The sequence below is a fragment of the Vulpes lagopus genome, chromosome 2 (assembly GCF_018345385.1).
Source record: "Vulpes lagopus strain Blue_001 chromosome 2, ASM1834538v1, whole genome shotgun sequence".
In the NCBI taxonomy this organism is placed as follows: domain Eukaryota; kingdom Metazoa; phylum Chordata; class Mammalia; order Carnivora; family Canidae; genus Vulpes; species Vulpes lagopus.
Window position 1 is genome coordinate 42,791,430 of NC_054825.1, and position 21,156 is coordinate 42,812,585.

General features: G+C 38.1%; 1 protein-coding gene across 7 annotated transcripts in view; it reads left to right on the forward strand.

Moving 5' to 3' along the window:
• HMG20A (high mobility group 20A) overlaps positions 1-21,156 on the forward strand; it is a 77,498-nt gene that overhangs the window by 29,873 nt on the left and 26,469 nt on the right. The window contains exons 2-3 of one of the 7 annotated variants that reach the window (XM_041739931.1): positions 2,203-2,314; positions 2,388-2,468. The exons of 2 other annotated variants lie outside the window; for them this stretch is intronic. The gene's annotated coding sequence lies outside the window, so the exon portion shown is untranslated. Of the gene's footprint in view, positions 1-2,202; positions 2,315-2,387; positions 2,469-17,357; positions 17,381-20,142; positions 20,468-21,156 lie in introns of those variants that run through there. 4 more of the 7 variants (XM_041739948.1, XM_041739945.1, XM_041739938.1 and 1 more) reach the window with 4 other exon arrangements.

Sequence of the window (21,156 nt, forward strand, 5' to 3'; positions counted from 1 at the left end):
ATTGCTATATAGTAGAGAAGGAATAGAAAGTGACAACACTTCTTTCTCTCAGTATCAAAATGTGTCTGTTACCTGCCAGGAAAGTGAACCTATCTGTACTATGTGGTATTGCACTCATAAGGAAATATATTATTGTTTTAAGAGTACAAGACGCTTTCCCCTGGTCTCCTGTAGTTTCAAACATTCATGTGTTGAAATAAACATTGCTGGGGATCCCTGGGTGGCTCAGTGGTTTAGCACCTGCCTTTGGCCCAGGGCGCGATCCTGGAGTCCCGGGATCGAGTCCCACGTCGGGCTCCCTGCATGGAGCCTGCTTCTCCCTCCTCCTGTGTCTCTGCCTCTCCCTCTCTCTCTCTATCATAAATAAATCTTAAAAAAAAAAAAAAAAAAAGATATATCTAAAAAGAAAAAGAAATAAACATTGCTCTATAAAATTGAAAGCAGAATTTAAATGAATTTTTTAATATAAAATGCTAAGCTCATAAACTATGCCCTCATGCTCTTCCTGCTAGACATGTTTACTCTTCTCTGCCCTGTAGGGCTAATTCTGATTTGAGAGAGAGAATGATTGTATCACTAGAAACTCTCTAAGGCTCCTTTTAGTAATAAGCTGTTAACTCCTCTAATGGTATATTTTCTGGAGTGGGGAGGGGAACGGGAAATCAGGTCAAAGAGAATTTTAGCTTTATGTGTAGTCAAACTTTAAAAAAAAGAAAGTATACTGAAGTATTGTGTGTGAAATTAAAATTGAAATTTAAAAAGCCCATGATTCTTGTTGGCACTTCTTTCTTTACAGTAACATAACCATATGACTGGATGTTGGGGAGTTAAAACAGAGGTAGAAAGTAGAATTACTCATAATTCCACCACCCTAACAATTACTTTGAGTGGTGTGTTTCCTTCCAATCTTTTTTTCCTTTGTATCTAGTCTTTTAATATAATTATAGTCTATAGAATACTTTCTCATAAATATTTCATTGAAAACTTTGTAACATGATTGGCAAAAACAACTTTATACATTCTTTTATTGTTTGTAGAGCAGTTAAAGAAATATTTATTTCATCTTCACCACATCTCTTTGAGTTAAATGGAGAAGTATTGGCCGCGTTTTACATTGGAAGGTATTGAAAGCAGATAATCATATAATTCCTCTGCTTGCTAATATAATATATTTCTGTTCTTGACAGAACTAACTTGCAGTCACACAAACAGGTGGGTACATTTAATGCAGAAAGAAGAGCAAAATAAATCATTCTGCACGTTTTTACTCCCTGGGACCTAGTCCCGCCTTACTGGACAAGTGAGTACTTGAACACCAATAGGCAACTCTGGAAACAGATTTCATCAGATTTTTAGTAAATACACACCACAAATCTTTGAGGTGATTTAATTAGTCTGGTCACTCCTCAGAGTTACAGATAATGTGGTTTTAAACCTTTTGTTTTTTTAACTAAAAACAAAGGAAACAAAATGAATAGCTTATAATAAACCAGGAAGATAACTACTTGGTTATCAGACCAACTACTTGGTCTGACTTGCCTTGGTGGGTGAGAGCCTAGAGGCTCTGTTGTTTGAAAGGCAAAGCCTTATCATTTTAGGTAGTGTATTTAAAGGAACAGTGTCCCTAGGAAACTACCTCTGGAGCATTGACTATGTCAAAGTTGAATTTGGTGCCCATTTGGTTTACTTTCTGAAGTCTTAAGCATTGCGAAGATTTAAGATTTAAAATCAAATTATAGAAATATAATTCTGTTAAATTCTCTGCTTTTCAGATTAAACTGTTCTGTTAAACACATTACAATTGTCTTGTTTTGCGAGGAAAACAGAATTTCATTTTACTATTCAAAGTAGTGAAGACTATTATTGCTTGGCCTCCCAACAACTAAAGTGTTTTGGATTTTTGTTTTGGTTTGGTTTTTGCCTTCAACTTTTGGCTGAAGAATTCCCTACTACCCAAAGTTCTCTGTTTTCCTTTTAGGAATTCTTCCTAGGAAGAGAATTTAATTTGTGAGTTGATTAAAAGTGAAGAACACTTTGGTGGAGTCTCTTTCCTCTTTTTACACTGTAGTTTTTATAAATGATCTCCAATTTTCCTTCTCAAAACATGTCATCTGTTAGTATTCATCGGCTTTGAAAGGGTGAAAGGTTTGGGAGTTGTTGCCTGTAATAAAAAGGAACATTCTTTCCATCTTTTCTCTGTAGTCTTGTTTCACAGCTGCAGGTTTGAGCTGAAGAGAACAGTATAAGATATAAGAAAATAGAGGAGCACTGTTCCTTGAACCAACAAGGACCCTTCCACTAGAACTGTTAACTAGTAAGTTTTTTGTTTGGGTCAAAATACTAGAGACCTTTGTGTCGCCTGCTCTCTCATATACTGCTTTCCTCAGATTCTAGGCTTGAACCATTTTGTTTTAGAGCAAGAAAGGAATCCTATCTACCTCCCTGATATGAAACTGGATTCCAAACATGTGAGTACTCTGCGCTAAGTGTTCCTTCCCAGGAGTTTACTCAGCTGGTATTTTCTATTGCCTTCAGATCTCCAGTGCATCTGTGAATTTATTATGATAATGAGCAGTTAGCTGGTCACTCCATCTGTTCAATTCATCTGTCTCTTCTCTGTTTTTCTTACAGATTTAAATAAATATCTTTACACACATCAGCTACAACCTTTAAATTTTTTCTACTGTTTTGTCCATTTGTCCCCCACTACGTCAGGAACTGTAAAAGGACAAGAATTTCTTGTCAGTCTTATTTAGCTCTGTGTCTTCAATGCATATCATAGTTACATATTATAAACCGTGAAAGCCTTATTTTTCATCCCTAAAACTGATTTCAAACTCATTTAAAACCCATTTCCCCTCTTGATAAACATAAAATTCCTCTAATACACCCTCCATGAGAATCACCAAGAAGTAAGTGAAAAAATATACATATGTATCTTCACCAAACAAGAACATTAATCTTCTGTACTTTATATACTTGATTGCTTTGGTTTTCCAAATGTAAAGTTAGATAATGCCATTCCATATCGTTGGAAATACCTTTCTGTATATCATACAGCCTCTTAGCGGGAGTATGTCCATCATGGTGTTCCATTTCCCCACCTTCCTCTATCCCTCCGACCCCCCCCCCCCCCCACCTCATACACACCTACTTTTTTTACTGTTTCAAAGTACCCCAGTGTCCCAGGAGATTGTTTGGCAAACTACTCTACCCAGAGAAAGTAATGCCAAGTTTTATTGGATTACTTTAACTCTGTTCCAGTACTGGGCCGGAAGTTGTCTGTCTTGGGCATTTACCTCCTTTTTTACTAAAAATAAAAGCAGTGCCTAGGGGCATCTGGGTGGAGTGGCTGCCTCTGGCTCAGGGCGTGATCCCGGGTTCCTGGGATCCAGTCTGGGATCGAGTCCTGCATCAGGCTCCCCACGGGGAGCCTGCTTCTCCCTCTGCCTCTGTTTCTGTTTCTGCCTCTTTCTCTGTGTGTCTCTCGTGAATAAATAAATAAAATCTTTAAAAAAAATAAAAGCAGTGTTTAGGTAGTCTGTGTAGGAAGGGCCACTTGAGACCCACAGTCACTATGAAAAAGCCGGGTAGGTGGACTGTGAACTCAAAAGACAACACCCTGCTTATAAAATGACAGATTTTTGCTTTGGCAGAGGTAAGTGTTTATTTTCCCTATATTATTGCAGTGCTTTACACCTGTTAGGAAACACTATTTCTAGATTTTGGGGTTTTCTTTTTTCTCACAACACATTCTGTGTCCTAATGATAACAATTATCCGTCAAAATTCCGTTGCAGGGGAAAAATTCATATACAGTAATCAAACTGTCTAGAAGGAAATCTAAACAGTGGTTTCTTTGATGATCTAATACTTCTGTGTTTTTAAAAGAAAATATCTGACTCGGAAGTTTGTAAAACTTTTACCTCAAAAGTCACAAAGATGAAGATTTATATTTATTTCTAATTTTGGCCTCTTCTTCCACTTCTTGTTGTTTTGAAAACAGTGTCTTGGGCAGCCCAGGTGGCTCAGCGTTTTAGCGCCGCCTTCAGCCCGGGGCCTGGTCCTGGAAACCTGGGATCGAGTCCCACATCAGGCTACCTGCATGGAGCCTGCTTCTCCCTCTGCCTGGGTCTCTGCCTCTCTCTCTCTCTCTCTCTCTCTGTCTCTCATGAATAAATAAATAAAATACTAAAAAAAAAAAAAAAAAAAAAAAAACAGTATCTCTAGGCCAAGGACCATAACAGATTATAAAATTAGGCAAAGCAAATCTACATACCGCTTGACGCCAAACACAATCTGGATCACACAGTAAGGGTGCTCCACAAATATTTGTTAGTGAAATATAAACTCTACAAGCATTTGCATTAAATGAGGCCGGATTTTTTCTTTTGTGGCCCCAAAAAACACTGTACAATATTTAACTCATAAAAATTGCAAGTAGTATATTGTTGGCATAGCCCACCCTTTATCACTAAACAGGTTATGAGTCTGCAGTTGAAATATATGCAGGCCACAGCTTTTAGGCTTTATTCCTTTTTTTTTTTTTTTTTTCAGTTATTTGAACTGAGAAATTGGTTCTACCTTCAAACTATATCAAGAATCTAGCGGATCCTCAGGTGGCTCAGTGGTTTAATGCCTACCTTTGGCCCGGGGTGTGATCCTGGAGTCCCGGGATCCAGTCCCACATCGGGCTCCCTGCGTGGAGCTTGCTTCTCCCTCTGCCTGTGTGTCTGCCTCTCTCTTTCTCTCTCTCTCTCTCTTTCTCTGTGTGTCTCTCATGAATAAATAAAATCTTAAAAAAAAAAAAAAAAAGAATCTAACCACTTCTCACCACCTGCACTACTGCCACTGTGATCCAAGCCACCATCATCTTTGAGATGGATTTTTGCAGTAGATTTTCAAATGAACTCATTACTTCCACCCTTGACCCTCTCCACTCTTCAGTTCTCAAAACAGCAGCCAAAGTGATCCTATAAAAATGTTGTATACCACATCTTATTTACTCACCTCTAGTGACTTCTCATCTCAGAGTGAAAAGCCAAAGTCCTTACTATGACTTACAAAGCCCTATGCAGTCTGGTCCCCAGTCAGCTCTCAAACCTCTATCTGCTATCTTTGCCTCTATTTCAGTCCAGCTACATTTGCCTCCTTTAGCCACACTCAGGATCCTCCTTCACTTTAGTTCCCCCTGCCCTGACCACTCTATCCTCACATACACGTGTAGCTCTCTCCTTCATCTCCTTTGGGCTTCAGTGAAGTCTTTCCTGGTCTCTAAAATTCCAGTTAAGGGGCGCCTGGGTGGCTAAGTGGCTAGGCATCTGTCTTCGGCTTGGGTCATGATCCTGGGAACCTGAGATTGAGTCCCATATCCACAGGGAGCCTGCTTCTCCCTCTGCCTCTGCCCCCCTCTCTCTCTCTCTCTCTCTCTCTCTCTCTCTCTCTCTCTCCATCTCTCTTATCTCTCTCGTAAATAAATAAATAAAATCTTTTTTTAAAAGTAGTACAATAAAATAAAATTCCAATTAAACTCTTCCCTTGCACTCTTACTGGCCTTTTTACTGGCTATATATTTTTCCTTAGTACTTACCACTATGTGGCATTACTCATTTTACTTTTTTTTAATCTTGTTTTTTGTCTCTCTGTCCCAGTATACTCTGAGCTGTGTGAGGGCAGAGATTTTTGCCTCTTTTGATCACTGCTTATATCCCCCATACATAGAAAGTGCATAGAATATTAGATATTCAGTAAATATTTGTTGAGTGAATGAATCCATTTCTTTATTGTTTAATTCTTACACTACCCTACCAACATTTTTAAAAATTAATAATAGGGGTGCCTGGGTGGTTCAGTTGGTTAAGCATCTGACTCTTGATTTCCACTCAGGTCATGATCTCAGGGTCTTGAGATGCAGCTCCACACTCATCAGGGAGTCTATTGGAGAATATCCCTGTCCCTCTGCCCCTCCCCCTGCTTGCTCGCTCTCTCTCCTTAAAGTAAATAAATTTTAAATATATGTATATATACATATATGTGTGTGTGTGTGTGTGTGTGTATGTATGTATATATTTATAAGTAATATTTATACTTATAGGAGCCTAGGCTCTAGATTTTAGGAATAGAGGGGCGCCTGAATAGCTCAGTGGTTGAGCCTCTTGCCTTTGGCTCAGGTCATGATCCTGGGGTCGTGGGACTGAAGTAACCCTAAGCTTTATATGTATACTGCAGTTACCTGCTCCATACTAACTTCCCCATCCCCCAAAAAAGTTTATCTTTTTCCTTGTCTTCCATATCAAAACCTACAGTGAAAGAGTTCTTAACTGAATTTCACTTAACTGAATCCCAGTTAACTGCCTGATGGGATTAGCCAGTGTTCTTATTCCCTCTGTAAAACATACTGATTAATGCCTACAGCCTACTGACTGCTCTTAGCTTAATGTTCACAGCTGGTAGTAAGTCTAGTAAGCTCTCTAGTAAGTCTTTGTGTTTCCACCTTACTCTGGTTAAATTGCATGCATATAAAAATCAGTTGTATTTATTCCTCTTTTTTTTTTTAGATTTTTTTTAATTTTTTTTAAATTTATTTATGATAGTCACACAGAGAGAGAGAGAGAGAGAGAAAGAGGCAGAGACATAGGCAGAGGGAGAAGCAGGCTCCATGCACCGGGAGCCTGACGTGGGATTCAATCCCGGGTCTCCAGGATCGCACCCTGGGCCAAAGGCAGGCGCTAAACCGCTGCGCCACCCAGGGATCCCAGGTGTATTTATTCCTAAACATGTTTATAGCAGGACTATCTTATTATAAATTATATAATTATAACATATTAAATCTATAATATTTATGGTAAATTTTAAATTAATAAACTTTGTATTTTATAGCAGTTTTTGGTTCACAACAAACTCAAGCAGAAAGTACAAGAATTCCCATATATTCCCTGTCCTCACACATGCCACAGTCTCCTCCACCATCAACATCCCCAACCAATGTCATGCATTTGTACACTCAGTGAGCTTAATTGTCATAATCATGACCCAAAGCCGTAGTTTACATTAGAGTTCACTCTTGGTGTTGTACCTTCTATGGGATTTGACAAACGTATCATACGTATCCACCATTGTAGTATTGTGCAGAGTAGTTTCACTACCCTAAAAATCCTTTGTGTTCTGCCTCTTTGTCCCTACTTCCCCTCTAATGTGGCAGTCACCCATCTTTTTACTGTTCCATATTTTGTGTAATCTGGATGTCATAAGGTTGGAATCCTACAGTATGTAGCCTTTTCACTTAGTAATACTCATTTAAGTTTATTCCATGTCTTTTCATGGTTTGATGACTCATTTATTTTTTTTTAAGATTTTATTTTATTTATTTGGGAGAGAGTGTGTAAAGAGCATGAGCAGGGGGAAGGTCAGAAGGGGAAGCAGACTCCCCCCTGAGCAGGGTGCCCAGTACATGCGGGGGTCCTTCCCAAGACCCTGGGATCATGACCAGAACCAAAGGCAGACACTTAACGAACTGAGCCACCCAGGCACCCTGATAACTCATTTATTTTTAGCACTGAATAATATTCCATTATCTGGATGTACTACAGTTTGTTTATCCATTTGATTGCATCCGAATTTTGATGTTATGAATAAAACTGCCCTAAACATTCATGTGCAGATTTTTAGTGGATATAAGTTTTCAGTTCCTTTAGATAAATACCAAGGAGGGGATCTCTGGGTGGCTCAGCGGTTTAGCCCCTGCCTTTGGCCCAGGGCGTGATCCTGGAGTCCCGGGATCGAGTTCCACATCAGGCTCCCTGCATGGAGCCTGCTTCTCCTTCTGCCTGTATCTCTGCCTCTCTCTGTGTGTCTCTCATGAATAAGTAAATAAAATCTTTTAAAAAATAAAAATAATAAAAATTAAAATAAAATAAATAAATAAATACATACATACATACATACATGCCGAGGAACTCAATTGCTGGTGAGAATAGTTTTATAAGAAACTGCCAGTCTTCCGTAGTGGCTATACCATTTTTGCATTCATTTGGATAGAGTTCTTGTTCTAAATCCACATCAGCATTTGGTGTTGTCAAGTGTTATGGATTTTAACCATTTTAGTAGCTATGTATTATCTCATTGTTTTTTTTTCATTTTCAATTCCTTAGTGACATATAATATTGAACATCTTTTCATATGCATACTTGCCATCTGTATATCTTCTTTGGTGAGAAGTCTGTTCAAGTCTTTTGCCCATTTTTTAAATGAGTTGTTTATTTCTTACTGTTAAGCTTTAAGAGTTCTTTGTGTATTTTTGATAATAGTTTTTTATCAGATGTGGCTTAAGTACTCTCTCCAAATCTGTGGCTTGTCTGCTTGTCTTCTCATTGTCTTGACATTGTCTTTTTTAGAAGAACAGTTTTTCATAATAATGAAGTCCAGCTTATCAATTCTTTATTTCATGGATCGTGCCTTTGTTGTTCTAAAAAAATAATTGCTATACCCAAGGTCATCTAGATTTTCTCCTGTGTTAGCCTATAGGAACTTTATAGTTCTGTACTTTACATATAGGTTTCTGATCCATTTTCAGTTAATTTTTGTGAAGGGTATAAGGTCTGTTTAGATTTTTTTTTCATGTGGATGTTTGTTTTTTCCAGCACCATTTGTAAAGAGGTCATCTTTGCTTTGCTGTATTGCCTTTGCTCCTTTGTCAAAGATGGGTTGAATGTATTTATATGGATTTATTTCTGGGCTCTATTCTGTTCCACTGATCTTTTACAAATACCACACTATCTTGATTATTGTAACTTAAAAGAAAATCTTTAAGTTAGGTAATGCTGGTCTCCCAGCTTTGTTCTTCTCCTTCTCCTTCAGTTGGCTATTCTGGGTCTTTTGCCTCTCCATGTAAACTTTACAATCACCTTTTTTATATCCACGAAATAACTTGCTGGGATTTTTACTGGAATTGAGTTGAATCCATAGCTCAAACTGGGAAGAACTGGCATCTTGACACTATTGAGTCTTCCTGTTCATTAAAATAGAATATTTCTCCACTTATTATTTCTTTGATATCTTTCATCGGGGTTTTATAGTTTTTCTCATATAGGTCTTACAGATATTTTGTTAAATTTATCCTAAGTATCATGCTAATATAAATCATAATGTTTTTAACTCCAAATCCCACTCATTCATTGATGGTATATAGGAAAGCAATTAACTTTTTTTTTAGGTCTTTTTTTTATTATTATTATTGAGAGAAAGGGAGAACATGCACAAGGGGAGGGGCAGAAAGAGAGAGCAGACTCCGAGCTGAGCATAGGTCCAATGTGAGACTTGATCTCATGACCCTGAGATCATGACCTAAGCCGAAACCAAAAGTAAGACCTTAACTAATTGAGCCAGCCAGGCACCCTGGAAGGCATTACTTTTTAGATATTAACCTTATATCTTGCAGTGTTGCTATACTTACTTATTAGTTTGAGGAGGTTTTGTCAACTTGTTCAGATTTTCTGAACATCATGTCATTTGTGAACAGAGTTATTTCTTCCTTCCCAACCAATATACCTTTTATTTCCTTTTCGTGTCTTATTGCATTAACTAGGACTTACACTATGATGTTGGAAAGCTTTTGGGGTGAGGGGTGGACATCTTTCCCTTGTCCCTGATCTTAGAGGAGAAGCTTTGAGTTTCTCAACATGAATATGGTGTTAGCTATTGTTTTTTTATCAACTTGAAGAAGTTCTATTCCTAGTTTACTGAGAATTTTTAGCATAAATGGTTTTGGATTTTTATCAAACACTTCTCTGTATCTGATCATGTGCTTCTTCTTCTATATCCTTTGATATGATGGATTACATTAATTGATTCTTGAATGTTGAACCAGCATTCCATACCCAGGATAAGTCTTACTTGGTCATGGTGTTTAATTCTAGGGTTTTTACCATTCATGGGTAGTTCAAATGCCTTATAATTGCAAAATACTCCTAATTCTTTTCTCTCATCCCTTGTATCATTGCTGTCATTTATTGTACGTAGGTGTCTGTGTGTGTGCTTGTGTGTAAGCATACATAATCAGATACGCTGTTGCTGTTATTACTTTAAACAAGCTATTATCTGTTAGATCAATTACAAATAAAAAAAATAGGGCAGCCCGAGAGGCTCAGCGGTTTAGTGCTGCCTTCAGCACAGGGCATGATACTGGAGACCTGGGTTCGAGTCCCACGTCAGGCTCCCTGCATGGGGCCTGCTTCTCCCTCTGCCATTGTCTTTGCCTCTCTCTCTCTCTCTGTGTGTGTGTCTCTCATTAATTAAAAAAAAAAAAAAAGGAAGAAAGAAAGAAAAATAAAGGTTTTTATTTTACTCTCGCTTATTCATTCTCCAGTGGTCTTCCTTTCCATATGTGGGTCCAAGTTTCTGACTGGTATCATTTTTCTTCTTTCTAAAGAACTTTATTTTTCTTTACTTTCAAGTACTGCTTTCAACTCTGCTTTCAAGACAGGTATACTGGAAACAAATTCCTTTAATTTTTCTTTGTGAAAGTCTATTTCTCCCTTTTGTAAGTTGATATTACAGGGTATAGAAATTTAGGCTATTTTTTTATTCCTCTCAACACTTCAAATATTTCATTCCACTCTCTTCATTCCATACTTTCTAAGGAGAGATTGGATATAATTCTTATATTTGCTTCTATAGGTTAGATATTTTTAGGGGCCTGGCTTTCCTTCTTCTTCCCCCTCAGGAGATGAGAGTGGATCAATTTTATTTTTTTAATTCCAGTGTACTTAGCATGTAGTGCTCTATTAGTTTTAGGTATACAGTGTAGGGACCCAACCTTTCATACATTACTCTGTACTCATCAAGACAAGTGCACTCCTAATCCCCTTCAACTATTTCACCAACCCTCCCACCCCCACCCCCTCTGGTAACCATCAGTTTTTCTGTATAGTTAAGAGTCCGTTTCTTGGTTGGCCTCTCTCTCTCTTCTTTTTTTTGCTTGTCTGTTTTGTTTCCTAAATTCTGCATTAATGAAATCATATATATTTCTTTCTCTAGCTAATTTTGCTTAGCATTATACTGTCTAAATCCATCCATGTTGTTGCAAATGATGAGATTTTGTTCTTTTTATACCTGAATAATACTCCTTTGTGTATATATACACCACATCTTCTTTATCCATTTATCTATTGATGGACCTTGAGCCACTGCCATAGTTTGGCAATTGTAAAAAATGCTGCAGTAAACATAGGGGAGCACATATCCCTTCAAATTTCTGTTTTCACATTCTTTAATACCCAGTAGTGTGATTATTAGATCACAGGGTAGTTCTACTTTTAACATTTTGAGGAACCTCCATATTGTTTTCCATAATGGCTGCACCAGTTTGCATTCCCACCAGCAGTGCACAGGTGTTTCTTTTTCTCCACATCCTCACCAACACTTGTTTGAATTTTGTATTTTAGCCATTCTGATAGATGCCGGGTGGTATCTCATTGTGGTTTTGATTTACATTTCACTGATGATGATTGATGTTGACCAAATTTTCATATGTCTCTTGGCCATCTGGATGTCTTCTTTGGAGAAATGTCTGTTCATGTCTTCTGCTCTTTTTTTTTTTTTTTAAGATTTTATTTATTTATTCATGAGAGACAGAGAGAGAGGCAGAGACACAGGCAGAGGGAGAAGCAGGCTCCATGCAGGAAGCCCGATGTGGGACTCAGTCCCGGATCCCAGGATCATGCCCTGAGCCGAAGGCAGAAGCTCAACCACTGAGCCACCCAGACGTCCCCTGCTCATTTTTTAATTAGATTATTTGGGTTTTTTGGTGGTTATATTAGATCTTTATATGTTTTGGATACTAACCCTTTGTCAGATATGTCATTTGCAAATACCTTCTCTTTTTTTTTATTTTTTTTTATTTATTTTTATTTTTTTTTTATTTATGATAGTCACAGAGAGAGAGAGAGAGAGGCAGAGACACAGGCAGAGGGGGAAGCAGGCTCCATGCACCGGGAGCCTGATGTGGGATTCAATCCTGGGTCTCCAGGATCGCGCCCTGGGCCAAAGGCAAGCGCCAAACGGCTGCGCCACCTGGGGATCCCGCAAATACCTTCTCTTATTGAATAGGTTGTCTTTTAGTTTTTTTGATTGTTTCCTTTGCTATGCAGAAGCTTTTTATTTTGATGTAGTCCCCCCCAAATTTTATTTTTTTGTTTGCCTTGCCTCAGGAGACATCTCTAGAAGGCTATCTCTCTTAGGATTTTTATGTTTTCGGGTCACATATTTAGATCCTTAATCCATTTTGAGTTTATTTTTGTGTATATTGTAAGAAAGTGGTTTAGTTTCATTCCTTTTAATGTAGCTGTCTAGTTTTCCCAAGACCATTTGTTGAAAAGACTGTCTTTTTCTCATTTCATGTTCTTGCCACTTTATAAAAGATGAATTGACCATATAATTGTCTAATACTGTCTAATCCATCTTAGGGGAGCATATATCTGAGCTTTATTTCTGAGCTTTCTATTCTGAGCTTTATTTCTGAGCTTTCTATTCTGTTCCATGTGTCTAATCCATCTTAGGGGAGCATATATCTGAGCTTTATTTCTAAGCTTTCTATTCTGTTCCATGTGTCTATTTCTGTTCCAGTACCATACTGTTTTGATTACAGTAGCTCTGTAATATAACTTGAAGTCTGGAATTCTGATATTTCCAGTTTTATTTTTCTTTTTCAAGATTGCTTTGGCTATTTGAGGTCTTTTGTGATTCTATATATATTTTAGCATTGTTTGTCCTAGTTCTATGAAGAATACTGTTGCTATTTTGATAGAGATTATATTGCATGTATAGATTGCTTTGGGTGGTATAAACATTTTAACAGTATTTGTTCTTCCAATCCATGAGCAGTGCTCACTTCAGCAGCACATATACCAATCCATGAGCATGGAATATCTTTCCATTTCTTTATATCAACTTCAGTTTCTTTCATTACTGTTTTATGCTTTTCTGAGTATAGGCCTTTCACCTCTTTGGTTAAGTTTATTCCTAGGTATCTTATTATTTGGGGTGCAGTTGTAAATGCTGCTTCATTATTAGTTGTATAGAAATACAACAGAGTTCTTGATTTTGTATCCTGTGACTTCATTGAATTCATTTGTCAGTTCAATTTTTGTTTTTTGGTGGAGTCTTTATCATTTTCTACATATAGTATTATGTCATCTGCAACTTGTGAAAGTTTTACTTCTTCCTCATCAATTTGGATGTATTTTATTTCTTTCTCTTCTCTGACTGCTGTGGCCAGATCTTCCAGTACTATATTGAATAAAAGAGGTAAAAATAGACATCCTCTTTTTGTTCCTGACCTTAGGAGAAAAGCTTTCAGTTTTTCCCATTGAGTTAGATGTTAGGTGTGGATTTTTCATATCAGGCCTTTATTACATTGAGGTATATTTCCTGTTGAGAGTTTTTATCATAAATGAATGTCGTACGTTATCAAATGCTTTTTCTGTGCATTTATTGAAATGATTGGTTTTTTTTTTCTTTTTTTTTTTCTTTTTTTATTCATGAGAGAGAGAGAGAGAGAGAGAGAGAGAGGCAGAGACACAGGCAGAGGGAGAAGCAAGCTTCATGCAGAAGGGAGCCCAACGTGGGACTCGATCCTGGGTCTCCAGGATCAGGCCCTGGGCCAAAGGCAGCGCTAAACCGCTGAGCCACCCGGGCTGCCCGAAATGATCTTTTTTTAATCTGTTCTCTTACTTTTCATTAAGATTTTATTTTTTAGTAATGTCTACACCCAAGAAGGGGGTGCAGCTCACAACCCCAAAATCAATCACATCCTCTACCAGTTGAGTCAGGTCAGGCACCCTTACCCTTTTTCTTATTGTTGTGATTGATTTGTGAATATTGAACCACTCTTGCATCCCAGAAGTAAACCCAGTTGACTGTGGTAAACAACTTTATTAAATGTATTGTTGGGTTCAGTTTGGTAGTATTTTGTTGAGGATATCTGCATCTGTGCTCATCAAAGATACCATCCTGTAGTTCTTTTTTGTGGTATCTTTATCTGATTTTGGCATCAGATAATACTGGTTTTCAGAAATAATTTGGAAGTTTTCTTTCCTCTAATATTTTTTGGAAAAGTTTGAGATGAGTAGGAATGAACTTTTCTTCAAATGTTTGATAGAATTCCCCTGTGAAGCTGGTTCTGGACTTTTGTTTGGGAGTTTTTTTAATTACTGATTCAATTTCATTCCTGGTAGTCAATCTCAATTTGGTAGCTCACATTTTCTATTTCTTCCTGATTCTGTTTTGGTAGGTTATGTGTTTCTAGGAATTTACCCATTTCTTTTAGATTTGTGTGATTTGTTGGCATGTAATTTGTCACAATATTCTCTTAAAATCATTTGTATTTCTGTGGTATTGGTTATTATGTCTCCTCTTTCATTTGTGATTTTGTTTGAGGCCTCTCTCTTTTTTGAGGCTGCAGAGATTTATCAATTTTATTGATCTTTTCAAAGAACCAGCTTCTAGTTTCAGTGATCTATTGTCTTTTTGGTTTCTATATCATTTATTTCTGCTCTAATCTTTATTATTACCTTCCTTCTGGTTTGGGGTTTTGTTTGTTGTTCTTTCTCTACATCCTTTAAGTATAAGGTTAGGTTGTGTATTTGAGATTTTTCTTGTTTCTTGGGGTAGGCCTATATTGCTTTAAACTTCCTTTTTAAAGCTGCTTTTCCTGCATTCCAAAATTTTTGGAGCATTGTATTTTCATTTTCATTTCTCTCTGTAATTTTTTATTTCTTCTTTGATTTCTTCATTGACTCATTCATTATTTAGTAGCATGTTACTTAGCCTCCATATATTTGTGCTTTTTCTAGATGTTTTTCTTATGGTTGATTTTTAGTTTCATAGTTGTCAGAAAAGATGCATGGTATGAGCTGGATATTTTTTAATTTGTTGAGACTTGTTTTGTGACTTAATATATGATCTCTTCTGGAGATTGTTCCATGTGTACTTCAGAAGAATGTGTATTCTGCTGTTTTCAGATGGAATTTCTGAATACATGTGTTATATCCCTCTGGTCTTGTGTGTCATTCAGAGCCACTGTTTCCTTGATTTTTCTCTTTGGATAATCTGTCCATTGGTGTAAGTGGAGTATTAAAGTCTCCTACTCTTATTACATTACTATGAGTTGTTCCTTTAGGTTTGTCATTAACTGTTCTGTGTATGTGAGTGCTCCGATGTTTGGTGCATAAATAATACAATTGTTATACCTTCCTGTTGGACTGTCCCCTTAATAATTACATGCATGTCCTTCTTTGTCTCTTGTTACAGTCTTTGTTTTAAAGTCTATTTTGTCCCTTACAGGAATTGCTACCATAACTTTCTTTTGACATCCATTTGCATGATATATGATTCTCTATCCCCTCATTTTCAATGTGCATGTGTCTTTAGGTCTGAAGTGAGTCCCTTGTAGGTAGCATGCAAATGGGTCTTGTTTTTTATACATTCCATCATCCTGTGTCTTTTGATTGGAACCTTCAGTCCATTTACACTCAAAGTAATTATTGATAGCTATGTATTTATTGCTATTTTGGTACTTTTTTGTGATTGGTTATGTAGTTCTTCTCTGATCCTTCTCTTGCTCTCTTTCACAGTTTGTTGGCTTTCTTTAGTGATATACTTGGATTCCTTTCTCTTTCTTCTTTGCATATCTATGTTTGTTTTTTTATTTGTCATTACCATTAGGTCTATATATAACATCTTCTGCATAAAGCAATCTATATTAAGTTGATGGTTGCTTAAGTTTGAACCCAGTCTTTTCTCCTTTTCCTCCCCCATGTTTTAGGTATATGATATCATATTTTACATTCTTTAATTTTTTAAATCTTTTTTACGGATAGACTTATTTTTACTACTTTTGTATTTCCTACTTTTCTTACTCTTACTTATGGCCTTTCCTTTTCACTCCAGAGATTGCCCTTTAACATTTCTTGTGGGGCTGGTTTAGTTATTACGAACTCCTTTAGTTTTTGTTTGTCTGAGAAAGTCTTTATCTCTCCTTCTATTCTAAATGATAGCCTTGGTGGATAGTGTATTCATGGCTGCAGATTTTTTCCTTTTGATACTTTGAATGTATTATGCCATTTTCTTCTGGCCTACAAAGTTTCTGCTGAAAAATCCACTTATAGCCCTATAGGGTTTCCCTTGTATATAACTGTCTTCTTTTCTCTTGATGCTCTTAAAATTCTCTTTTCATCACTACTTTTTCACATCTTAATTACTATGTGTCTTGGTGTGGACCTCCTTGGATTGATTTTATGGGGGCAAGTCTCTCAGCCTATTGGATCTGGATATCTTTTTCCTTCCCCAAGTTAGGGAAATTTTCAACAATTATTTCTTCAAATAAATGTTCTGCCCCCTCATCTCTTTCTTCTTCTCCTGGGATCCCTATAACACGAATATTGTTACAATTGATGGAGTCACTGAGTTCCCTAAGTCTGTTCTCATTTTGCATATTTTTTTCTCTCACCTGCTCAGCTTGATAACTTTCCATTACTCTGTCTTCCAGATCGTTAATTCATTCCTCTGTTTTTTTTTTTTTCTAGCCTGCAATTTATTCCATCTAGTGCACTTTTAATTTCATTGATTGTGCTCTTCATCTCTGAGTGATTCTTTGTATCTCTTTGTTAAGAGTCTCCCTGATGTTCACCACTCTTCTCAGGTACAGTGAGTATCTTTATGATCATTACTTTAAATTCTCTATCAGGGGATGCCTGGGTGGCTCGGTGGTTGGGTGTCTGCCTTTGGCCCAGGGCATGATCCTGGAGTCCCGGGATCAAGTCCCACTTCGGGCTCCCTGCTTGGAGCCTGCTTCTCCCTCTGCCTGTGTCTCTGCGTCTCTCTCTCTCTCTCTCTCTCTCTCTCTCTCTCTCTCATGAATAAATAAATAAAATCTTTAAAAAAATAAAATAAGCTCTCTGTCAGACATATTAGTTAAATCCATTTAGCTTTGGTATCTTGCTGTGATTTTGTCCTCTTCTTTCATTTGGGACATATTCCTCTCTCTCATTTTGTCTAATGCTCTGTTTCTGTTTCTGTTTGTTAGGAAAGTCAGCTATATGTCTTCTGCTCCCGAAAGTAATGGCCTTATGAAGAAGAGGTCCTGTAGTGCCCTGCAGTGCAGTGTCCTCTTTACCAGAACCTGGTGCTTTAAAGGGTGTCTCCTGTGTGCATGCATCTTTCTGTTGTGTCCTGGCCACTATTTTCTTCAGTTCAGTTGTCTACAGAGGCTCTCTTTGCCTGTTTTGTCTACAGACGGTATGCACTTTTAACAAGGTGCACCTAGGGCTTGCAAGGCCCTTCACTGCCACCAGGACTGAGGCCCCACAAAACACACAGCTTAGGAGGTGAGTTAGAAGATACAATGTTGGCATCATCTCCTTGGGGAGGGGACTTGCAGTACTGGGACTGAGGCAAACTTGACTGGAAAGGGTGGATCCACCAAAGCACAAGGAGGTAGGGTTTGGTATAAGCAAGTTAGGTAGTGAGTAGTGAGTATGACCGCCAATGCTGGTTCCTGCAGGTGGCCTTGCAGTGCCTGCCAGCTTCTTTATTCCTCAAAAAGTCCCACAGTGATCCTTGCCCCTCTAGAACACACTTGGGAATGAGTAAATTACTCTCCTACTCATATGCCACAAGTTAAACTGCTGCTTCTGTGCTATATTTCCTCTGGCTGTTTGTCTTGATGTCTCTTTAAGGGCAGGGACTCAGCTTCCTATTGCCCTCTGGGCTCTCCCAGAACTGAGCCCATTGATTTTTTAAATTCTGTGCTTCAAGTCCCACTGGTTTTAAGAACTCAGGAAATTTGGCCCCTCTCACTTTGAAAGCCAAATGTTGTAGGGATTGCTCTTCCTCGTGCAGGCTTCCCAGGGTGATGGTTTGTTTCCCTCTTGTAGCTGCAAACTCCCATCCGCCCAGCAGACAGCAGCAGTCGTTTGGCTCCATACCACACCTCTACCTCTCCTACCCTCTTCAGTGTGGCCTGTGCTCTATCAATAGTCATTAGGTTAGTCGTGGAGTTTGTTCTGCCAGTCTGGGGCGGGGGAGGGGGGGGTGGACAAGGTGAGCTGAAGGTCCCCTTACACTGCCCTCTTTCCGCCTCCCCTCTGGTCCGACTTCCTTCAAGATTTTTTTATCTTTGACTTTTTGAAGTTTAAGAGGTTTTTAGTGTAGTTTTTTTGTATGTTTTTTACTTTATTCTTTATTCTTTTAATGTTGATAATCTCTGAGCCTCTTGGATCTATGAACTCTGTGGTGTGACATTAATTTGGAGGAATTCTCAGTCATTGCTGCTTCAAGTATTGCTTTTGTTCCTTTCTCTCTTCTACTGCTATTCCTATTACATGTATCTTACACGTTTTATATTTATTCCATGATTTTTGGATAATCTGTCCTTTTTTTACTCCAGTCCCTTTTTTCTTTGCTTTTCCATTACGGAAATTTCTCTTGTCATAGTATCAAGCTCAGAGAGTCCGCTGTTTTACAGTCAACTAAGCCCATCAAAAATACTCATTTATGTTACAGTTGTTTTTATTTCCGACATTTCTTTTTGATTGTCTTAGAATGTCTGTCTCTCTGTTTATATATTATATTAACTGTCTGTTCCTGCATATTGTCTACTTTTTCCATTAAAGCCCTTAACGTATAATTTAAAAATATTCCGGTCTGAGAACTTTAGTATTCATGCTATATATTACTTGGTCAGTCTCTTCAAACCAGGGTTTTTGTCTTCTAGCATGCCTTATAGTTGAAAAATAGACATAAGGTACTAGATAAAAGGAACTGTGGTACATAGGTATTTCGTGATACCTTCAGTGATGTAGTGATAAGGCATAAAGGGAGAAGCATTTCATAACCTTATAATTAGGTCTCAGTCTTTGGTGAGCCTGTGCCTGTGGAGTATAACCTCCAGTGTTTCTCAGGTTTTTTCTCCCTTTAGGTAAGACCGAATGGCTGGAAGGAGCTAGAGTTGTAGGTTTCCCTTAGCCCATGTGGAAAGCTGAACAGCTAGAGTCGGTATTTCCCCAGCATTCCTAAAAAGTGTGGTAAGGATATGGAGAACTTGGAATTCTCACATATTGTTAGTAGGAATGTAAAATGGTACGGATACTTTGGAAAACAGCTTGGCAGTTCCTCAAAATGTTAAATATGGAGTTACCATATGACCCAGTAATTTCCATTCCCAGGTGTATGTCCAAGAGAATTGAAAACATATCCACAAGAAAACTTGTACACAAATGTTCATAAACACCATTATTCACAGAGACCAAAAGTAGAAACAGCCTAGGTCTATCAGCTGGTAAATGCAAAAGCAAAATGTAGTATAGCCATGCAATGGAATATTATTCATACATAGAAAAGAATGAAATGCTGACACATGCTACAGTTTGATGAAGCTGGAAGAATTTTATGCTAAATGAAAGAAGCCAGACACAAAAGGCCACATTGTGTATTCCATTTATATGAGATAATTCAGAATAGGAATAGCCATAGAGACGGAAAGGAGATTAGTGGATACCCAGGGCTAGGGGAAGGGGAGAATGAGGAGTAACTGCTATGGGTACCAAGTATCTTTTGGGGGTGATGAAAATGTTCTAAAGTCAATTATGCTGTTGGTTGTATAGCCTTGTAAATATATAAAAGCCACTGAATTGTATTCTTTAAGGAGTGAGTTTTGTGGTATTTTGAAAAAAATAAAGCAACTTTAGGATGGCTTTTGATGTGAGTCAGGGATAGGGAGTGTAAGAGAGGAGAGTAAGTGGGAGGGTTTGGGTGACTTAGGTTTGAGTCGATTGGGAAAGTTTGACAGCGCTGATATGGCAGTTGGAGAAGGTCCTGAGAAAATGTAGCATGATGGCTGAGAACGTTGAGGAGCTAGTTGTGGATGGACAAATTTATAAGAGCACCCTTTACTTTGTGATTTCTTTTTTCCACAACACCATCTTGAGTTAAAACTCAGAATTGATCTACATCCGAGGTGTGGAAGGGGTAGCAAGGCAAAGAACTTGAGAGTGTTGACAAAAGAATACTTGAAATGTGGCCATGGAATCTAAGCTGGAAGAGAAGGGAAAACCAAGGGTCAGGGAATAGAGGTTTCTGTGGTTAGAGGTCATGAGTAGTAGAGGTAATTGAGAGAGCTGAAATGGTAGGGAATGGTGGTCAGAAATATTTGAATTTGAGGTTGGTTGGACAAACGGCATGATTTTTAAAAGAACTTGAAGTTTTACATAAGACTCTCAGTGTGGAAAATGAGGGGCAGAATCCGTCAGCTCTGGAGCTGTGTGGTGAAGAGTGAAGGTGGAGCGTCTCCAAGGAGAACTCCAGGACGTGGGCTGAACCTGTGAGAGTAAGGAAGGGGCGCTTGAAACGAGCCAACCCCAGAGGACCTCAGTACAAATCAGACTCCCAGCACCGTCCAGCGCGTTTGGGATAAGGTAGTCTCACCATTGACGTCATCCCTATTGTCAGGAGGGCTACTAGGAAAATCTTACCTGAGGAACAGTTCTTAAACTCCACCTGTGTTGACCAAAGCAATATCCTTTCTTTTTTTAAGATTTTATTTATTCATTCACAAGAGACACAGAGAGAGAGGCAGAGACCCAGGCAGAGGGAGAAGCAGGCTCCGTGCAGGGAGCCCGATGCGGGACTCGATCCCAGGTGTCCGGGATCACGCCCTGAGCCAAGGGCAGATGCTCACCCACTGAGCCACCCGGGCGTCCCACAAAGCAATATTCTGAATGTGATTTAGCTCCCCATGTTTACTACAGGGAGAAAATGTGTTGATTGGCCGATAAATACCTAGTGTGCTTAATATAATTATTACAATTTTTATAATTGTCCTGAAAATATCTTAAACTGCACCATGTTTTATACTTTCTTTTTTTTTTTTTTTTTTTTTTTTTTTTGTGAGTAGCTAGTGTTAGAGGGAATTTTTGGATTTTCAAAGCTACAGTCTAGACCCTCATTCGAAGTGTAAGCCCCAAGGTAATAGCGTTTTTTGAGACTTCAGGTAGAGGTCCTTCACTGGGAGGTCCCTTCTGCAAGGAAACATCTGCATGAAATGCTTACTTATGTAAACTGCAGATTTGTATATTGCTTTGTCTTTGTGCATATTTCTCCTCTC